At 51.4% G+C, this 20,403-nt stretch overlaps 1 long non-coding RNA gene across 1 annotated transcript; it reads right to left on the bottom strand.

Annotated features, from left to right (window-relative positions):
- Nucleotides 1-3,963: 3,963 nt before the first annotated feature.
- On the bottom strand, nucleotides 3,964-10,188 carry LOC141579521 (uncharacterized). The gene is made up of 3 exons (XR_012511061.1): nucleotides 8,574-10,188; nucleotides 7,229-7,428; nucleotides 3,964-4,745 (listed from the first exon to the last, which is right to left on the bottom strand). It is a non-coding gene; the product is annotated as an uncharacterized LOC141579521 (long non-coding RNA).
- Nucleotides 10,189-20,403: the final 10,215 nt, after the last annotated feature.

Below are 20,403 nucleotides of genomic sequence, written 5' to 3'. Positions count from 1 at the left end.
TATCCTTGCTCTGCTACTTACTAGGTACACAATGCTGGACATGAGACTTCCCCTCTCTGTGCCTTGGTTTCTCCTTTCGTAAGTGGGAAGGGAGTGAGAAGCAACACTCCTTACCTGTTAGCGTTGCTGGGAGAGGTAAGTGATGTGTGTATAACGCTTTGAGCAGAGCCTGTGAGTGAGTCAAGACTAACATCCTGTGAATCATCTGGAGAGCTCTCTTGTATATTTAACCCACCCGCCTCCCCCTTCAGTGGAGACCAACTTGAGGAAATAACAGCATGAATGTGAATTCTTGATGGGCAAACACAGATTTCAAGTCCCGATGGTGATGACCTTCTAATTGGCATTGAAAAGGAGCATTTTTCAACTGCCTGTTCAGTCCCTGGCAGCTGCCGGGTGACAAACTGCTGTCAGACGCTTTTAACAAGAATGGGGTTTCAGGAGGCCAAGGAACAGCCTGGACCAGATCTGGGATAATTGGGTCCTTCCAGAGGGCCACCAAGAGGGACACTGATGGAAACTTCCTCAACTGTGAGCCAATAACATGAGCTCAGGTATCAGCTGCTGTCCCCCCAGCGACACACTCCCTTTGTCAGCACTGAAGGTCTCCAGCATCTGGGCCGCCATGCACCCCATGGCCGGGTGACGCTCCTGCTGAGCGCGGCCCAGGGGCAGGGGTGCAGGGACCCTGGCTACTCCCCTCCCTCCGGGGGAGTCGCACCCCCCTGAGGACGGATGTGGCAGGAACCCGGCCACGCTTGCCTCTGGCTGTTGACCTAACAAACAGCTGTTGCCTCCCGTGCTCCAGATGGATCCTGGCGCCGCGAGTGACCGAAGAGTTCTGCTAATTAAAATCAGGTTCTGACATTTGGGGCTTTTTGCTGAAGATGGGAGATGGCACTCTGCCGTCAGTGGGGAACTCAAGTGTCAAGTTCTGCCTAAACGTGGGCCCCAGATGGCTGGTCATCATGGCTCCAGACATTGTCCCGCTTTTATTTATTTATTGAATAATTGGTACTCTTCCCAACATTCCAGAGAGTCTTTGAAGCAGCCCTAAGAACAAATTTAGTTTGATATGGAAAAAGAAACCCCCCACACGCGTGCGCACACAGGCAGGCGTGCACACACGTATCTGGAGTTGGAAAGGACTGTGCATGAATCCTGCTCTGCCCCTTTCTTGCTGTGTGTCTTTGGGAAAGTCATTCACCTCTCTGAGCCTTGGTTTCCTCATTTGCACAACGAGTGTACACAGTGCCTTCCCTGCAAGGCTCTAGTGAAGATGAAATTGGACCATTAGATAATTCCACTCAATTTGCTGTTTTATAGATGTTTCCAAAATAGGCTTGTTCAAAATGGTTCGCAGGGTAAGAACAGAAAAGTTAGGTCAAAGCAAAGAAGCGGGGCAAGGGTGCCTACAGTTGCCCAGCCTGGGGGCGGGGCCCACAGCACCATGACCTGGATGGGGCCTCCTAGGTCCTGTCACCCTCACCCCAGACAGACATCAGTGGTTCAGGCTGAGAGGCAGAGAAACGGAGGAAGCCCCGTGGAGCCCAGCCTCCCCTTCCAGGCCGCCTTCTGGCTGTCCTGACCCTCCCCAGCACCCTAGTAATAACCCCCACTTGGCTGAAGCCTGAATTTGGGGGTCAAAGCGCATGGACACAGGGAAAGGTGGTCAGAGTGAACCGGGTTCCTGGGGCTGAGGGAACGTCTGTGCCCCCTCGCGGCTGGCTGCGCCCCCTGCGGAGGCCTGCAGGCTCACTCTCCTTCCCCAGGGCCCCCCACCCACCCCGTCGGAGGACGGTTCCTGCCTGAGCACCCACCTGTCCTGCTACGTCCTCTCCTCCTGACTGGAGCCCTCGACTCGCTGGCTTCCCCGGGCTTTGCCGTCTTTGTCTTCCTCCTGGGAGACAAGCTTCTGAGGACGGGGACCTCTGCTCCTTTGTTCGTGGGGGTGTCCCAGGAGCCCGCCGGGGCGCTGGCCCAGAGCCCCTCGTCCGCTCAGGGAACCTGCAAGGACAGCCAGTGAGGACGGTCCCCGCTCCCGGGAGGCGTGAGCGCGCGGCATCCCTCCCGTGCAGGAGAGGCGGCTGGCGGGGCCTGGGCCCCCGGGTGCGGCTCGCTGCTGGGAATGGGAGCGTCTCGAGGCTGCCCAGGGGCCACCTCCGCAGGGAGCCTTCCGGTATTCTCCCTGAGTCCCCACAGTAATCCACCCCATTTTACGGAGGGGGAAACTGAGGCTCCCAGGTGCAAGGTGGGGGAGTGACCAGGTGTGCAGGAAGTCATCTGGGAAAGGATGTGCACAGTTCCCCGAAGGGGGGGACCCTGATAAACATAAACAGCACACGTCTTCAGTTGGGGGCTGGGGGGCTGGGGGGACACGTGCCTCTTCTCTCAGGGGTCCTGCAGCCCCCAGCCTGGTTCCTCTTAGGTGGTCCTCCCTGGACCCCTGGGGTGGGACTGGAGCATGATACTCAACACTAATTGGTACATCTTCTAAAATCCTCCTTTGAATGAATAATTTAAAGTAATTTAAAAGTATGTGTTAATTATGTAATTAATGTGTATTTGTATGTAATGTAATGCATAATCAAAACATTAATTGAAGAGAATTGGGGGGTAAGCTCATATTCAGAAGAACATTAAATTGTCCTTAATCCCAGATTAATGAGGATAAGCATTTTGAAGTAGCTCCTTCCAGGGGCGTGTGAATGTGAGTGTGGCTGACCAGGAATTCGGGGCAGGCAGGGGGTGGGTGGGGATCCTGCAGGTGAGTGGGGCCATCCTGAGAAGACCAGGTTGCCACCTCTACTTTCTGGTGCCACCCTCTCACCTGAACACTCAGTGGCTGACTGCTGCTGTTAGAACTGGACTCCAGCTCTTCTGTGCTCCCCCTGTTCCTCCCTGTTCCTACTCCCTGCTCCCCCACTCCTCTCTGCTCCTCTGTTCTTGTCTCTGCTCTTCTGTGCTCCTCTGTGCTCTCCCTGCTCCTCCCTGCTCCTCTGTGCTCCTCTCTGCTCCAGCTGTCTCGGCCCAAGTGCCTGGCAGGCCCCTCCTGCTCCATCGTCTCACCTGGTTCCACTGACCCCCTTTCTCTCTGTCCTGGTCCCCAGCCTCCTTGCTGGTCCTTGCGTGCTCCCACTGCCAGGGCAGCCGTCACCCTCCACTCCCTCCTTGCCCCGAACTCCGCAGCCCCTCTAGGACAGCTCTTCCCAGATGCCCCGACTCAGCGAGCACTTGCTCCCCATTCCTCGCTGGAAGCACCCTGTCCTTTCAGAGCACAGGTCACATCAGTCCTTGGAGATATGTCCTCTGGTCACTGCTTATGAATTTTCTCTGTCACCAGCAGGACCGAGATTGATGGGGATACTGCTGGGTTCACAGTTCCTGGCATGATCAAGGGACCTGCAGATCTTTGAATATTAAAGGCAAAGGTGACCACATGAGCTAGAGGATGCGGAGACATTTGATTCACACGTGCATATGTGTATGTATATACATATGTTTACAGAAATATTTTTCTGAAACATTTTATTGAAGTATAACACATGTATGGAAAAGTGCAGAAATCCTAAGGGCACAGCTGGGTGAGTGCTCACCTCTTGCACACACCCATGAACCCAGCACCCAGATCCGGAAATGAAACATTAACGCCTGAGAGCCCCCGCCCCCATGCCCCTCCTCGTCCCCACCCTTCCCTCCTTTGCATCCACCCTTGAACTACAGATATGATGCTGGCAGGATTGCAACAGGTCAGCCACTTTGGAAACTGCTGGCAACGTCTCCCGAGCTGAACCTAGGCCCCCACGGGACCCAGAAATCCTGCTCCTCGGTGTAGACGTGGCGGAAAGGTGCACAGGTGCTCAGCATGGATGCAGAGAGAAATTCTGGAAGGTTTGTGATGGCCGCAAACTGGAAACCACGCAGACGTCCATCACAGTGGATGGATGAAGCAACCTGGGATGCTCACACGGTGGGTTTTCACAGCAGCGAGAACAAGAACAGAACAGACAAGCGGCAGCCACGACGACTCTCACAAACAACGTGGAGCAAAAGGCGCCGGGTGGAGGGAGGGGACACCAGGACGACATTCACACGCAAGGCCGACAGGCGGAGGGACCCAACCGCGCCAGACAGCCGCTGTGCTGCTTCCTCCATTCTCTCTCTCCGTCTCCCCTTCGCTCCCTCCCGTCCTTCTTCTTTCCTTCCTTCCTTCCCTTCTCCCGGTTTTGGGATGTCTGTTCCCCCCACGTATAGCTTTTTCTCTGCATCAGGAAATAATACCATTCAGAAGGACGCCACCCGCCTCTGCGCAGAGGCTCGCCCGCGGTTGGCACCTGTGACCTGTTTAAGCACTGATGCCTTGGAGGCTGCATGACCTTTCTCATCGGTCGGAGTGGGTTCCGGGTCGCTGGCAGACACAGGCGCTGGGGGGGGGGGCGTTGATCACGTGACCGGAAGCGCAGGCCACGCCCCACTGGGTGGGTGTGCTCATGGCGGGGAGGGGCGAGCCAATGCCGTCCACGTGGGCATTCCCGCGGCAGGAAAGGGTGAGATCTGGTCGTTTCAATTGTGTCCAGTTCTTTTTAATGGCTGCAAACGGTTGTCTGGATAGTTCATGGCTTATGTAAGCAAACCTCTGTGATTGGTGTGGGCCAAGCCGCATGGGTTCAGATCTGGGCCTTACCAGCTTCGAGTGATCAATCCTGGACGAGTTCTTTGATCTCTCGGGGCCTCCGTTTTCTCATCTGTAAAATTAAGTTAAAAAATTGCACAGCCCACAGGAGGTTGCTCTGAGCAAGAACTGAGCTGTTATTTGTAAAGCATTCGCCGAGTGCCCGGAACACAGGGAGCATTTGAAATATGTTTTTCTACTCTTTCTAGGTCGTTTAAAACTTTCCCCCATTTTATTGGCTGTCATAGTGCTGTGTAATAAACAGCCCAAACCTCTCAGGGGCTTTCAACAAGGGTTAGACTCGTCCCTGGGCTGCGGGTGGGCTCAGCTCTGCCCCACCGGCCTCTCCTCTCATTTCAGAGCCCAGGAGGAAGGACCGCAGCCACACGGCAGGGGAGCAGCGGGGATCCGAACCCTGGGATGCCTCCCGCTGCTGCCATCCCAGTCCTCTCACTTCCACCACATTCCAGGGCGCGAAGCCAGCCTCAGACCCAGCCCGGAGTCAGTGACCAGACACTGACTCCACCCACCTGGAGCTGTGGCAAGGGTGGGGCGAGGGAAGGGAGAGTGTGGCAGAATATACCATTTCCTACCTACTGTCTGTGACCTGGCTGTAAGGTCCCTCCCGTGGAAACATTTGTGCTCCCGTCTGATTAAATTTCAGGAGGGGTGATACCAGGTGAGTGACGTGAGCATTTTCCTGTGGCTTCATGAAACGTTGCCAAATCACCCTCCAGAGAGATTGACCAAGTTATGTTCCTATTAAAAGGATACAAGCCTGACCTCCAGTGCTCAGCCAACACTGTAAATGTTTCTCCCGTCTCTGCTAAATTGATAGGTGAAGAGAACCATGACAAGGATGGTAAGGGCCGCATTGCATTATGTTATGGGTTTGAATTTTGATGGTGAGTCCTTAAGAGGGTGTGGTCACAATCACCGGCTCCCTCCTGTCCTTCCCCTGCCCGGGGGCTTGGCCGGTGGACCTAGCCCTGCCTGAGCAGTAGCTTAAATGTTCTCCGCTGGTTTGCCCTTCCCGTCCCTGCCCCGCCTCTCCCCTCCACCACAAGAACAGCTTGTCCAGTCCTGGATGGCGGCTGCCCCTCCTCCTGGGCTCGGGAGGGAGAAGACTCGTGGAGTCCATTCCAGCTGAGCCACAGCTTTTATGAACGAGAACGAGATATAAGGTTTCTCGCTGCAACACAGTTGGGGTTGTTTAAGTGCAGCCAAACCTGCCCAATTCTGTGCTGCGACGTGCGTCTCCCCCTCCCCAGAGATAGGAAGCCTCTGGGTTTCCAAGTGGAAGGACCTGGACGATAATAAATCGGTCACTTCCTCAGGCTGGGCTCCTGTGTGCGGAAGCTGATGGAGGGGGCTCTCAAGGCCGCTGGAGTGAGGGATGCGGGCGGCAGAGGGGGGTTGGTCGGCAGTGGGGCTGACGGGGGGAGCCCCGGAGCCAGCAGGGCCCTGCAGACGCAGCCTGAACTGAGGCCTGGGGCCAGCCCTTTAATCCAGGCACTGAGCAGTCGAGGGGTGCAGGCTTCCCCTGGGGTGGGGTGACCTTGGGCGCAGAGGCTCCCTCAGCCAAGCCCATTCTCAGGATGGAAGCAGCTGGGAGCCCCGCAGCCAGAGGAGGGAACGCCTTGCCCTTGAAGGGAGGGTCTGGGTGGTGAATCACGCGCTCCCTGCATTGGACCAAGTTTTCATAATTGAGTACCTACTGGTGCTGGACGTATATTACCAACCAGGATCACAAGGGCCCTGGGGGCTTTGTGTCAACATCCATCAGACAGGACCCCGAGGTCACGCTGCCAGAAGGAGGCTGGGCCAGGCTGGGGGTTCTGGGTCTGTCTGATTCCAGCATCAACGCTCTCTGCTGCTAAGACTGAGCAGAGGGGGGGGCGCATGGCTGTGAGTCAGGGTCACACCTTTCCAGGGGGAGGGTGGGCACTCTGTGACATCATCACACGAGTGGGTAAGAACCACACAGAGTAAGCCTAGAATGGGCTGGTCCAGGCTGACGGCCCCTGACTACTGTTTCAGATCAACATCTTTGCAGCAGAAGCTTTTACTCTTCAGAGAGGGAAGCAATTTAGAAAATGATTCAGCAAACAGTTTGGCAGATGTTTCCTTGGGACGCTGGGTTTGTAGGACGTGCCTCGTCTTTGGAATCGATCAAATCTGGTTGGAGTCCCAGCTCTGCCCAGCTCCCGCCCAGCGGTGGGGCCGAGGGCCCTGCCACACCGCGATTCCCCCAGGGGTGGGGGTGGTGCCCCTTCTCCTGGGGAGGGTTCTGGGAGGATGAAGTGAGGCTTCGGGGTCTGTGGAGTTCTACATGGGCAGGGGTGTGAGTCGGCTCTGGGCCGGGGGACATGGAGGTCATGGGTGTGGTCCTTGACCTCAAGGAGGCCACAGCCCAGTGGGGAGCCATCTGCATCCACCAGCCATCACAGGGCTACACCAGGCATGCTGTGGAGCAGGGAGGCACAGAGGAGGGTAGCGGGGCTGGCTGTTGGGAGGAACACGGGAGCTGGGTTTGAACACTGAATAGGAGCTCACCAACTGGCTGGGAGAACCCGGGAAGAACATGTGCAGAGCTGGAGGCGCTGTGGGTCCAGAGCGTCTCAGGTAAAAGCCGTCAGAGGACACCTGAGATGTCTCACTTTGTGGTCGAGCTTTCTGACTCCTCCAAACTTCTGCTGGGTTCCTAAGACAGATGGCCCCGAGGCGTAGCCGGACAGGTGGTTCCTAGCAATGGGCTGAAAAGAGAAGTGAGGGAAAGGGGAGACCCATTCATGCACCCCGAGCAGGATCAGAGGGGTCCCCTGTGCTGAGAGGCGTCAAGGGAGGGTGGTGAGATGTGGTCCTCGAGGCGGACGGGATGATGCGGACAGGCGTGGGGTCACGTGGGAAGTGCAGAGCCAGCATCTCCAAGGGGTCAGCCTTCACCTCGGCCAGCACCCGGGGCCCATCGTGGGGGCACTGGCAGGGATGGGGACCCGTGCCCATCTGCCCACAGGACACCCCTGTCTCAGTGTCCTGGGACCTCGTGAGATCCTTCAGGGAGCTCTCCAGGGAGGGAGGGGTGTGGGAGGGAAGCCTGCAGGCCAGAGTTTGTGAGACCCTCCCCGATGATACACAGTGAGGTCCAAGGGGTGTGGGGGCAGTGGCCAGAGAGAAGACGAGGTCAGAGGGGCCGTGAGCCAGTCGAGCTCACCACTGTGCTGTCACCAAAGACCCGGAAGCAGGGTCATGATGTGGTCAAGTTGTGTTTTTGAAGGATGACGCTGGCTGCTCCGTGGAGAACAGAGGATGGGAAAAGACCCAGTGCTTGTATGCTCAAGTGCTTCTATGCAATGAGGTCCGAGCTAGGACCAGCTCGGGGGTGGGGGGAGAGGGCCTCAGAGACCCTGTAGGCAGCTCTGAGTCCGTCCCTTCCCTGGTGATGGGGAGGCAGCTGCCACAGGGAGGGGTGGGCTGCCTGGGCTGGGCCATGTAGCAGTGCAGGTCATTTATTTATTCAACAAACATTCTTGGAAAGTCTACAGCAGATACCATTCATCAGGCTCGCCCTCCCCTTGAGAATGGCCCAGAGTGAAATGCCAGGCTCAGTCCCGGACCCTTAACCCCAGAGCAGACGCTCAGCACCAGAGCCGGACAGACCTCAGCTCGCTCTCTGTAGCTGTGGAAATTCTGATCTTCCTCCCAGAGGCCGAGGCCTTCTTCACTTGGAGAGTCAGAGCAAGCAGAGACGTACACCTGCTCACAAGCACCTGGACGGACCCTGTAGAAGGGGCCGGGCCATCCCCCACGCCTGGCTTGTTCCCGAGGGATCCAACAGCTCACGTGGGCCTAGCGGAGGGACAGGTTTGCAAACACGAGTTTATCTCTGTACAGCACGTACCTGACCAGCATTCTCCAGACGCCTTGGGAGCGTAAAGGGGAGTGAACACTTGTGCTTCCGGCTGTTGGAGAACATTTCCTCAAGAAATGGACACTTCCCAAACTGGCCCAGAAAGTAGAATCCAAACAAAGAGCAGGGTCTTGTGTAAAAGAAAAAAACCTTAGGATTTGGGGTTGCTGAGGAGGCTGGGACGCACAGAGTGGGCTCCTAAGGAGAGGCCGAGTTCAGAAAAGGACCCCCCAGATGTCCGCACAGGGTCCCTTGGGTCTTTGGGCGAACAGCCAGGGGGCTGGGCTGGGCAGGGCAGGATTCCCCGAGGCCCAGCAGAGAATCGCGGCCGGGTGCTGGGGGCATGGTATGGGCACCCATGGGCATCCCAACCACCAGGCATTCATTCAGTGAGGCGGCAGGAAGGCAGCACCTTGGTCCTTCGGTGAGGATGACTCCAGACCCTTTCTGAGAAAGCCTCAAGATTCAAGAGAATCGAGGAGAAGCCCCATCCAGAGCAAAACCTCATGGCTTTGAAAGGAAAAGGAAAGAACCCTGACTGTCAACAGCACAGCCACCGTGATGCCTGGCACAGGAAGTTCCCCAGACAGGCGGAGGGCCGGGTGGGTTGTGACCTGTTCAGTCATGCAGTGGTTCTCAGCAATAAAACGGAGGAACTGTTGACACGTGGAACGTGGGTCTGCAATCTCCCGTCTAAGCAAGAGAACCCAGGCACAGAAGACCGCAAACAAATGATTCCATTACAGGGAGCTCCAGGGCGGGCAAGCTTATCCTTGGGGATGGAGGCCAGGACGGTGGTCACCTCTGGGTGACCAGAAGCACGAGAGGACATTCTGAGGTGACAGAAACAGTCTGTCTCTTAGCAGGGCTTTGGCTCACTGGGGGCGTATTGTTAATGTGAATTGCACTTAACAGTCTATGTGCTTTACTGCACGTACATGACACTTCAGTAATAACCCGAAATGGACATGGAAGGTTTGCCAGGTGAAGTAAGGCTGTCTGGCGGGTGAGGGTCATGGCAGAGGCACGGAAGCATCAGGCGGATGGTGTGCTCGGTGGAAACTGAATGATCTTGTTGGGCTGGATTAGGAAATTTGATTTAGGGGCAGTCTAGTTGGAACCTCCCATCTTACAGAGAAGGAAGCAGATCAGAAGGAGAGATGTCCTGTCTACAGTTGAGCAGCTCGTCAGTGGCACAGCTGGGACTCAAATTTAGGGTGTGTGTGTGTGTGTGTGTGTCTACAGGGGTGGGGAGGGAGGAGCAGGGATTCCATCGAGGTAATATTTGCTGAAGGAGAGAGCAGAGTGATTCATTTTGATGTGTTTATGCCACTCAAACATGCTAGCTGTATTAAAATAACTCTTTGCCATAGGATCCAGCAATCCCACTCCTGGACATACATCCAGAGCAAACTCTAATTCTAAAAGATATATGCACCCCAATGTTCTTAGCAGCACTATTTACAATAGCCAAGACATGGAAGCAACCTAGATGTCCATGGACATATGGTTGGATAAAGAAGATGCTATATATATATTTTTTTTTTCAAATGGAATACTACTCAGCCATAAAAAGAATAAAATAATGCCATTTGCAGCAACATGGATGGACCTAGAGATTATCATACTAAGTGAAGTAAGTCAGACAGAGAAAGACAAATATCATGTTATCACTTACACCTGGAATCTTAAAAAAATGATACAGATGACCTTATTTATAAAACAGAAACAGACTCACAGACACAGAAAACAAATTTGTGGTTATCAAAAGGGAAAGGGGGGGAGGGATAAATTAGGAGTTTGGGATTAACAGACATATTACTGTCTATAAAATAGATGTACAACAAGGACCTTCTGTAAAGCACAGGGATCCACACTCAGTATCCTGTAATAACCTACATTGGAAAGAATCTGAGAAAGAATATGTGTATGTGTATCTGAATCACTTAGCTGTACACCTGAAACTAACACAACATTGTAAATCAACTATACTTCAATAACAAAAAACCTCTTAATAAAATGAACAAAACTTCACTCCAACCTGGCGCGCCAGCAGAGCCAGCTGCGCCTCCCTGCCCTCCCCCATGTGAATGGTAACCAGAATTACACCTTCACATCGGGGACTGCGCTCAGCTGTTTATCTAACTCGCCTTTGCAGCCCTTGCAGTAGGATTTGCCGGGTGGTTATTACCCCCCCCCCCATCCTAGCGCGCACAGCTCGGGTTGGGGAGCGCTCTGCCTGCAGTCACGTGGGCAGCAGGTGACTATCAGGTGTGGCAGGTGGTCATTGGGGCCTTTGCGCTTGTGTCTCCTGCTACCTGGAACACTGTGTCCCCAAATATTTATGTGGTGGAACTTTCTCCTTGCTCAGGTCTCAAATCAAAGGTCAGGGAAGTCTGAGCCATTCCAGTAAGTTGCCTCCCAGCCCCTGACTTCTGTCTCCGGCACTTCCCAGCACATCCCCATTTATCGGCTTCAGTGCCCGTGTTTATTAAATCGTCCTGTCTACTTTGTGTGGGTATCTCTGCCCTCCCTATCAGAACATAAGTTCTGGGGGAGGGGGAGGGTGTAGCTCAGTGGCAGAGCGTATGCTTAGCATGCACGAGGTCTTGGGTTCAATCCCCGGCACCTCCATTAAAAAGAAAAAACCTGATCACAGCCCCCCCCCAAAAAAACCTCAAAATTGAACAAAAAGAATATAAGTTCCAAGGAAGAAGGGACTTGACTGATTATACTCTTGTATCAACCAATATACACCGAATGAACAAATACATGAATGAATGAATGACTGAATGTCGCAGAATGCTGTGCCCATCTACCAACTTCTCGCAGTCCACCATTTCCTGCTCTGGCATTTTCTTTGGGCCCTTAGGTAGTTCCCAGTTTTTACTAGTATTTACTTTACAATCCAACATAGCACCATGTTTGTGCATTTTGTAAAATCATGGATGTGTGTCCAGCGGATAAAGAAGTTCAAAAAAATACTGAGACGAAAGTGTCCGCGATGGTTCCTATCTCTCTGAGCCTCCCATTTTCGAACCCCTGCTACGCTCCGGGCTCCGTGTGCACGTGCTCCCTTTCTGCCTTTTTTCATCCTCACCTTCCCTGCCTGCTCTTGGACTCAGAAAGGAGAATCTTCCATACGCAAGCTGGTCGGTTTTGCCAGCAAGATGTCGAAAGAGCCCACCAAGCGACTGGCTCCCTCGCTGAGCTCCTGCTCCGAGAGCCCGGCTCTGCTCCTCTGGAACAGGAGCCGGGAGGCGGGCAGCCCTGGACGTGGAGCCGCTGTCCCTGTGAGACGAGTGAGGCTGTGGCGGCGGGGGCTCGAGGGGCTGAGCGAGTGGCTTGCCCTCTCTGCACCTCCATCTCCGCGTCGGTACAATGGGAACGTGGCGGTAAGCGCCTCAGGAGATCAGATGGATGCCGTGAGGCGCCTGGCCGCCTGGCACACCATGCGTCCTCCAAAAGGCAGCCTCTGAGCATCAGGGATGACGAGACCCTGGTTCCGGGGCTGCTCCTTACAGCCTGCTTTTCTGTCTCCACCCTCGAAATCAGTGGGGACCTGGGGCCCTTGGGGGCCAACTGAAAAGCCCTTAGAAGGGTTGATGTGACGGATTGCAAAGCCAGGGCAGGTGTGACCCTGGACACCCTTCCTCATTCCCTCACCAATGTGCCAGCCTTGTCTGCAGCCCTGGGACCCGTCGGTCCCTGGAGGAGGCAAAGGACACTGACTATAGGGGCTGCCCCCACCCAGAGCAGGGCGGGGACACTCAGTAAGCCGGGGCTGCTTGGCCCTGGGCCGTATTTTCACATCATTTCTCTCTCATGATTTCCTTGAGTTAATTTACATTTATTATCATTACAACTTGCTGTGTTTTATTCCTAATTCGCAGAAGTGCACCAGTGGCCTGGAAGTGGTTCATTCCAACCTGAAAGAGAGGTAAAGACAGAGAACGGTGACCAGAACCTGGAGCGAGGTCACAGCCGGGGACCAGCAGTCGGAAGGGGCCGTGCGGGTCCCGGGAAAGCGAATCTGCCTACACGAGGATTTTGCACGAGCCGCCAAAAAACGTGTGCACAGATTCAAATGTGTGAGTTCAAGTATCTGAAAGATTGTTTCACCATACCAGCGAGCTCCCACCTGTTCCCCAGCCTCGGGACGTGATCAGCATGAGAGCATCAGATGGCAGCCTGAAACTGAAGACTTCATTTCTTTAAAAACAGAAAAGTAGAAATCCATCCAGCAAAGCCACCGAGTTTTTCCAGAACAAGCATGAAACAAGACCTGCTGGAGCAAAATTGAGTAGTTTTACTAATAAAGGCTGAAATGAGAGGGAAACTCCAGCATTCGCAGCTTGTCCCTCTGGAGCCACAGCAGACGAAGGGAACTTTCTGCTTCTGAATGAGCCCCAGAGTTGGTCCCAGATATCGCACCCAGGGGGAGAACCAAGAGCAGAACCTGCAGGCTCCTCCAGCAAAGGATGCTGTGGGTGTCGCTGAGCGCGGCAAGGACGCACGATGTGTAGGGGCAATTCCCGAATGCCGCCTGCCAGCAGACGCTTCTCCTCACCCAGGAAGGTCTCTGCGGCGATGAGGACGTATCAGCCCAGGACGGGATGGGGGCAGGTGACCGTGGTTATGAAGAAAGTCCCAGTTTCCGGGCTCACATTCACAGGACACGCGCTCCCGCTGGGAAGTGCTCCAGGCACTTTACAAGAATCAAGCATCCTTTACTTTTATTTATTTCTTTTTTAGTATCATGGTTTGTTTATCTAATAAAATATACTTTTATTACCCACGTTTTATGGTTGGCAAGCCCAGGGGCCCTGCAGGTGAGGAGCCGGCCCCGGGTGACACGGCTGGTTAGCAGGGGAGAGGTGCGCGCGCGGGTGGCCGTGTCCGCACACGCTCTTACCGCCGTGCCGGCCTCCGCCCGACGGTGAGCGAGAAGCGGCTCTTCCCTGTTTGACGGCTGAAAGCCCACATTTCAGGAGAAGAGCCTTTTCATGAAGTTAAATGAATATTATTTTCTGGTAGCCATGGTGGGGATTGGAAAAGGCACATTGGAATCAGTTCTGACTTGGCACTTACAGGGAACAGCAAGGAAGGGGGTCGCTAAGTGAATAAGAGGTCGCCGGTACATCTTCCTTTTATTTGCTGCAAAGCTTGCGGTCCAGCCGTGTCCTGACCCTGCCTCCCTATCGAAGGAGAAATCACAGATGATCAGTGTGACCAGCCGCAGCTGCTGGGCTGGCATCGCATGAATTAGGTGCGTGCGGGAGCTTTGAGATGTGAGCAGAGATAAGACTACTTCTTGACATGAATATAGCAAGCAGGTGCCATTCCCAGGATGTCAAGTGGCTCCTTCAAGCATCTGGAGGATCTGTTTGGTATCCTGAAGACTCTGGATCTGCCATTTCAGGACAGAAGAGTCACCACTGCCTTAAAAAGATAAACCATCCAGAGAACGGCTGGAAAAAGGAGTTGAGGACTGGACATATTTAAAAGGTTACATCCACAAGCTGCCAAAAATATTTCCAGAATATTCCCTGAGCTCAGGAAAGAAGTGGGCTAGGGGTCTACTTGCTGCTGCCTCCTGCACAGATACATGCCCAGGAGTGGGAGTGCTGGATCATATGATAAGTTTACTTTGAGGTTCTTAAGGAACCTCCATACTGGCTACCAATGTACATTCCCACCAGCAGTGCAGGAGGGCTCCCTTTTCTCCACACCCTCTCCAGCATTTATTACTTGTGGACTTTTGAATGATGGTCGTTCTGACTGGTGTGAGGTGATGCCTCGTTGAGGCTTTGATTTGCATTTCTCTGACAATCAGTGATGTTGAGCAGATTTTCACGAGCTTGTTGGCCTCTGGACGTCTTCTTTGGAGAGACGTTTATTCAGGTCTTCTGCCCATTTTTCGATTGGGTTGCTTGTTTTTTAAAGTGTTGCCTTTGCTTTAATTGCTTTTAAAAAGATGCTTTAGAGAAGGCAAGTCCCTAGGTTGTTGGGGCAGGGATCTGCCCCCCCTTTCTCCTTCCATCGAGCCCTGCCCTTCAGGGGTCATGGCCCGGCCCCAGCCTCAGGACCGGGGGCAGCGGCTCCCGAGTCCGGTCTTGGCCAGCGCGCCAGCCTCCACGGCCAGCACTGACGCCCACTCAGCCGTTCGGTCTGGGAGGCAGACTTAACGTTCCCTCTCCCTGGTCTCCTTTTCCTTGTTCAGTGTCAAATATTGGAGACTTTACCTCTTCGAATAATTTGGAGTCTGACCCTCTCCCTGCATCTTCATGGCTCCCCTTGGTCCGAGCCCCAACCCTTGGCTACACCATCCGACCGCATCCTCTGGACGTGCTCGAGTTCCTCCAAAGCCCTTTCTTGTCAGCAGCCTGAGTGGCTGTTTCGAAGCGAGAAACTGCTCTCTCCTCTGCCCGGGAAAGCTCTCCATCGCAGGTCCTGCTTTGGGTTCTTCGTATTAACACATCAAATCCCTTAACCTGTGCAGTCTGCACTAACTCCAGGTAGGAGCATCAGAACTGGGTTCTCTTGTGGGGTACCCAGCCAGCGTTTGCAGAGAATTGGAGAAATGTTTGGTGTGGAGAAAAAACTCCACACATTTGGTGGCCAGAGTATTGAGAGAAATAGAAGGAGGCAGAGTCTAAAACAGAAGGGTTTTCCTTTCACTTATTAAAAAAAAAATAAAGAGAAACCAAGTGTGAACACTCAGGTTCAAATTTAAGTGCTTGTGATGCTACAGATGAACTGGGTGACGAGGACTGGCGAGCTCACAGCTCGGGTGCCAGCTCCCAGGTCCCTCCTGAGCAGGAGGACGGACGCATTGCGTTTTCCAATGCAAAGTCCCACCTCCCAGGACCCCCTCAGTTCTGGGGATGGGCCGGGGCTTCGACACCAATTATAAGATGAATTCACTCTCTTCAAAAACATATATACTTTGAAAAAGTATGTGTTTTAGGATGATGGAAACGTTGTGCCTAGAGTAAACAAGATAAAAAAAAATGAAGACATTAGGGTGGAAATCAGGATGCTGAAGGTGGTCTCTGAAACATACACTATTTATTACCCATCTTATTTAAACCCACTCGCGTGACTTTAAAAAATGCGGAGTTTTAGAAGACATTAATCCACAAGGACAAAGAGAATAGAAGAAACAGTAGAAGTAAGATCTGGGATGCAGGAAGGAAGATGGACATGCGCATATTGACCTAACCCCAGGTGCAACGTGGACGTCTCGGGACAGGGAGAGGAAGCGTGTGTGTGTGTGTGTGTGTGTGTGTGTGTGTGTGTATGTGTGTGTAAGTGTGAGACAGAGAGAGAGGGGGAGAGAGAGAGGAGGTTGTGTGGGGTTTGCAGCCATGACAGGAAACTAAATCATCGGCTCCGGTAGCGGGACGTTGACAGATAATGCCTAAATCTAAGTGATCAGTGATGACATAAGGTAAGTGTGAAAAAAGAAGCATGCAGGAATCCATGTCTTGGGGAAGCGGGAATGCGGCAGGGGCGAGGATTGCTGTGTTTGGTAAGGAGTAAGTGTACAATGACTTGACTCTTTAATCTACATTCATGTGAAACAGATAAAGGTGGAAGCATTGACGAGCGGGCCACACGGGGGCACACGGAGACGGCACGGGGACGTGGAGGTCCGGTGTGGACTTAACGTCCACTTGCTTGACTGCTGGTGTGGAAGAAAATTCGCATTTCATGGCAAGACAAGAAAAATTTAAACACAAAAATCTTTTCTCTGCCCTCTGGCCCCCTCTCCCCGCACCGTGCACCGTGTATCCGGCTGGCGCATCGAGCAGACGTCCCCAGCGGCAGAAATCCCTGCTCAGCCATAAAGAGCAACGTTCTCCCTGCATCGACGAGGCAGCTCCTTCAAAGGTACCATTCCTTCCTGATCTGGTAAGGGGCCATGATGACACTTAGATTGGACTGTAAACTGTCCATGGTATGTCATTTAACATCCAGCCCTTCGTCTCAGAAACCTTATGTGACTGTATCTTGACTTCTAATGGGCGGAGCCGTTCTCAGAGCTTTTGGAGACTCTGTGCCTGGGTTATAATCCTCAATTTGACTTGAGTAAAAATTTTCATTTCTTTCTTCGATGGAGTGATTAGTTTTTGTCGACACTAGTGAAGTTGAACATGTTTTTATCTGTTTGCTGGTCTTTTGGGTTTCCTTTTTTTCAAAAAAAGTTGAAGTATGGTTGGTTTATAATGTGTTACTTTCTGGTGCACAGTGTAGTCAGCATAGTGATTCAGTTATACATAAATAAACTCACATATATATTCCTTTTCATATTCTTTTCCATTATTGGCTATTACAAGGTATTGAATACAGTTCCCTGTGCTGTACGGCAGGACCTTGCTGTTTATCTATTTTATATATAGCAGTGTGTATCTGCAAATCCTGAACTCCCAGTTTATCCCTCCACCAGCCCCTTGCCCCAGGTAACCATAAGTTTGTTTTCTATGCCTGTAAGTGGGTTTCCTCTTCTAAGAACTGTCTCCTCACAGTCTTTCCTCATTTTTCTATTGAGTGATTTTTTTTTTTCTTACTGGTTGGTGGACATCCTCCCCACATTCTGGATACTAATCTTTGCTGGTGATAACTTATGTGATTACCTCTCTCATCTGCACTTTGGTTTGCCTTCGTTTCATGGCATTTGTGTGTGCACGTGTGTGTGCGGGAGTACAAAGGTGTGTAACATTTTGACTAACCGAATCGGTCGATCCCTTCCCTGTAGCTTGAGTTTTAGTGTCTCACTTAGGGGCTCCTTCCTAACCCCACGGCCAAGGCGATACACTTGCATATATTCTTGTAAACGTTTTGTGATGAAAAAAGATTGTGACGACTCTCAGGATTCCTTATTAAAATGACTAGGGTAATGACTGAAGGAAGAAAAACCGGGAAATATAACTTCCAAATTAGTAGAGGGGGGAAATGGAAGAAGGAAAAAGAACTTAATCCAAAAGAAATCAGGGTAGGATAGAAAAAGGCAGAATTGGTGGGACAATTCGAAAGCACCTAGTGCATTGGCAGAAAGGAATCCAAACAGAACTGTAATATTAATAGATATAAATGAAGTGAACTTGTGAACTCTAAAAGGTAAAGATTGTCATATTGGGTTTTTAAAAAATCTAGCTACGAGTTAACAATAGATATACCTGAGACATAAGGACGTAAAAAAATTGAATGCCACTCACTAAGAGAAAGCTATAGCTATTGATAAAAAATTTTGATTGAAGTGTAGTTGGTCTACAGTGTGTTAATTTGTGGTGTATGAATATTGATTCACTACACATGTATATTCGTTTCCATATTCTTTTCATTATAAACTATTGCAAGATATTGAATATAGTTCCCTGTAGTATACAGTAGAAATTTGTCGTTTATTTTATATATAGTAGTTAGTATCTGCAAATCCTGAATTCCCAGTTTATCCCTCCACCCGCCCCTTTCTCCCCAGTAACTGTAAGTTTGTTTCCTATGTCTGTGGGTCTGTTTGTTTTGTAAATAAGTTCACTTGTGACCAGACCAATTGATTTTAATGTAAAACATTTTACCAGAGATTAAAAGTGCCATTCATAGTGATAAACAGATCTATTAACCAGGGATATGTAACAATTAAAATTTTGTATATGCCTAATAATAAAGCAACAAAACATATAAAACAACAATTGACAAAATTACAGAGATAAATCCACTGATGTTGGGAACTTTTAGGATACCTCTTTCAGAAATTGTTACATTAAGCAAATTAAAATTTAGGAAAAATAGAATATAATTAAATAATAAAATTACTAAACTTAACCTAAAGGATATGTATATATATATATATACACCAACATGAGACAGCTGTAAAATACAAATTCCTTTTAAACACACATGGGCATTTATGAAAATGGACTATGAACTGGACCATTCTCTGATCACAATGTTTTTAAGTTTGAATAAATAATCTCTAGGTAACTAGAAAAGATCCAAGTTTGGAAATAAAGAATACACTTCCATGTAATTCACGGGTCAAAGATTAAACCATAATGAAACTTAGAAAATAACTGAATGAAGACAAGAATACTGAATATCAAAACTTGAGGGATGCAGCTAAAGCAGTATTTAGAGGGAATTTTATAGGCTCAATGCTTATCTTAGATGGAAGGATAAATAAGATTGTCTAGCAAACAACTCTGGACTTTAGTGTTGTCTACAACAGATACTCCTGGGAGCAGGAGCTCCCCTCCTCTGAGTGGCACAAACCCAACACCTCACTTCATCCCCAAGGCCAGCAGCTGGCATTCCAGGACAATCCCTTGTCTAGACAGTGTTTACTCTGGGCTTCCTGTTGCCTAGGTCCCAAGAGGGCATTCCTTGCACCTGTGCTGGTTTCTTGTGTTTGACTACAAGAAGACAGAGAAGCAGACAGGGGTCATGCCTCCCTTAAAATATAAATCATGGCAGGTCCAGCGGCCCCGCTCAGGGCTGGCAGAGCCCCTCTGGAGCTATGGGAGTACTGGGCACTCTGAGTCTTTTCTTACGGGCCCCGGGCTTGTGAGATTCCCCAGTAAATCCTGTTTTTATCCCACCTGGATGGAACTATGGTATTTGCCTTCTCCCTCTTTACCATAACTCTGCAAGCAGAAAGATGGAAATGGAGGAGAACAAATTAAATGAAAGAATGTAGAGGAGAGGGAAGTTGATCAGGATGGCCATCCTCAAGTGGGCCCTTAGCCCTGGGCAGCAACCACCCTCTGCTCCCCCATGGGATTCTCTGACCATCCTAGAAATGGTTCTGCACTTGCTTCTCTTCCTCAGATCTCTAGCTCCTCCTCCTCACCTGGTCACCCCTCTCAGCAGACGGCTTTCCTCCTTGTTACGGGCTGAAGTGCGTCCCCTTAAAACTCATGTGTTGAAACACCTACCCTCAGAATCTGACTGTTTTGGGCAGAAGGGTCTTCAGAGAGGTGGTTAAGGTTAATGAGGTCCTATGGGTGTGTCCAGGATGACTGGTGGTCCTTATAGGAAGAGGAGATGAGAACACAGACACACGCAGGGGGAAGATGCCATCTGTACAAGCTGAGGAGAGAGGCCTCAAGGGGCCGACCCTGCCGACACCTTAATCTCAGACTTCCAGTCTCCAGAACAATACATTTCTGTTGTCTGGGCCACCCCACCAGTGGTGCTTCATTATGGTGACCCAAGGAAACAAACACACTCCTTGCGTCACCGGAAACATACAAGCAATACGAGGAGCTCTTCCAGGAGCTCCTGCCACCTCACCTGCCCACACCCACGGCTCTGCTTCTCTCCTGGGACCGTGGAAAACTTCCCGTGCTCCTGGTGGACCTCTGCCTTTAGATGGACTCCTGCTGCCTCAGATACTTCTCCTCCTGAAGCCCCTCCCAACCGCACAGCCTCATTCTGGCCGTTGTACCGTCTTTCTCTTGCTTCATCAGTATCTCTCCCCCCAACCCCAGATCAGTCACATCAGCAGGCAGGCAGAATGCTATTTACTCATCTTATAAAGCGTCTCTTGACCCCACTGCCTCTCCTACCCCCACAACTGCCCACTCTCTCCTCCCCTTTCACAACAAAACTTGCTCAAGACATGTCCACACTCACTGCCTCCAATCCAATTTTCCTCTTCCAGCTTTCTCTCTGCCCAAGCTCTTTTCTCTCTCTCTCTCTTTTTTTAACACCTTTATTGTGGTGTAGTTCCTGTACAGTCAACTACACATATATCAGATGTACACTTTGATGAATTTTGACAGATGTCTACACCAATGAAACCACCGCCACAATCAAG

Source organism: Camelus bactrianus, chromosome 12 (assembly GCF_048773025.1).
Source record: "Camelus bactrianus isolate YW-2024 breed Bactrian camel chromosome 12, ASM4877302v1, whole genome shotgun sequence".
Classification (NCBI taxonomy): domain Eukaryota; kingdom Metazoa; phylum Chordata; class Mammalia; order Artiodactyla; family Camelidae; genus Camelus; species Camelus bactrianus.
This window is presented reverse-complemented; position numbering and strand designations above follow the sequence as displayed.